This window comes from Budorcas taxicolor, chromosome 13 (genome assembly GCF_023091745.1).
Source record: "Budorcas taxicolor isolate Tak-1 chromosome 13, Takin1.1, whole genome shotgun sequence".
NCBI classification, from domain to species: domain Eukaryota; kingdom Metazoa; phylum Chordata; class Mammalia; order Artiodactyla; family Bovidae; genus Budorcas; species Budorcas taxicolor.
Window position 1 is genome coordinate 5,329,720 of NC_068922.1, and position 1,960 is coordinate 5,331,679.

The following is a 1,960-nucleotide window of genomic DNA, read 5'->3' on the forward strand; positions in this document are numbered from 1 at the left end:
CAAGGAATTCAAAGACTTTCTACTTCCCATGGGTATATAGTGGCTCTTACACTTTGGGGTATTTGGCAAACATTTAAAATGATAAATCGCAGGGACAACCAAAGACTTATAATCAGATGTAGGGTGAAGCCCTGGAATCAGCACTTTTGAGAAATATATTAGATGGCTTATCTGCAACTGCTGCACGGAACACAATGTGACCATCTGTGTATTTTTTTTTACTATCATCCTTTCAGGGGTTTCTAGCCGTGTCTTAACATGGCTTTTGTAAAGATCATATAGCTGGAGGAGTGATTCTCAAAGGGCATGTTAAAGCCCCTATCACCACAGAAGCTGATGGTCTAGGGTGGATTCAATAATCTATATTTCTAACAATTTCCCAACTGATGCTAAAACCGCAGGGACCACTCAGATGTTTACCTTTCTTCTCACGTCTGAAAATCTCTGTCTGAAACATGTAATCAATTTTTATCCACTAAAATCTATTATACTTCTGCCAATGTCTACTATTATATTTAGGTTTATTTATTTCCACTGTTGTGTGTGCATTTAGTGCAGGCCACTTTTTCTATGCTATTTCATCTTTCCTTTCTGACTTTGTTTAGGTTGATTTTTTTCCGCTTTGTTTCCACTAGCTTCAAAGCTATACTTTCTGCCTCACTTCTTTGGTTGCTCTCCCTAAAAACTGAAAATGAAAATTCACTTATCAAACTCAAAGTTTATCAGCATCTTTGCTACACAGAAAACAAACTGAAAATCTATGAAATAGTTCAATGGATAACATGTATTGATCAGTACACAAGGACCAAAATACTTACTGTAAAATTTTACTGTAAAATTTTAATGAAAAGCTTACTGTAAAATTTTAATGAAAGCACTATGAGATCTAAATACAGTCTTTGACAACTGCAACAAAAAAAGTGGAATATTAAAAAAAATAACGCTGGTGAGCAGTAAAAAATAAATTTAAAAAATCTCAAGTACAAGGACATTAAATGTGATAAATCCCAAATCCCTGCCCCTCTTTTCCTTAAAAAGATTTTTTGCTAATTACTCCTCCTTGCCTCATAAAATTTCTATCTGGAATCATTTTCCTTCTGTTTGAAATACATTGTCTAGAATTTCCTGTAGGGATACTCTATTGGTTATAAACTCTGTTTTTATACTTTTGAAAAAGCTGTTTTCATTATGAAAAAAATAGCTGAGCTTTGATTTGTTTGGATGGGAAATTCTAGGTCAGGTATTATTTTCTCCCAAATTATTGAAAACATGCTTTTATTATCTCCTGGTTTCCATTACTTTTACTGTTAAGTTGGCAATTGTCTTTAGGAGGTGGAAGAGGGTAATTTTTCTTATTCACTAAATAATTTTGAATGTTTTCTCATTGGCATAGATTTGCTTTATGTAATTCTGTTTCAAATTTGTTGGACATCCTGAACCTGAAACTTTTTTAGTTCTAGAGCATTCTCTAGCAATGTTTCTTCAGATATTTTCTCTACTCCATTGTCTTTTTATGTCATTCTAAATACATTCTTTTAATCTATATTACAGTGAAAAATAATAATTTCCTTTTTGGCTGAATTTAATGTTTTTGAACCCATCCATTAATTTATAAAACTTTATAAAGTCTATATTTTTAATGTCTAAAAGTTCTTTTCCACTTTGCTAGACCTTATCAGATATTCATATAAATTTTTTTCTCCTTGCTCTCATTTTCAGTCTCATAAATTATTAAAATGCATGGAGCATCCATTTTATATTTTGAGTTGGATAATTCTAATATCTGAAATCTTGGCTGGTCTAATTATCTCTCTTGTTCCTGCTGGATTTTGCTTCCTTTTGTCTTGCAAATTCATATATTGTGATTTCATGCCCTTGGGATATTTTCTGTGGCCCTTCTTTGAGACCTGAGTTGAAGGCTGGCTTTTTAGCTTAGTCAGAGTGTGATCCATGGACCAGC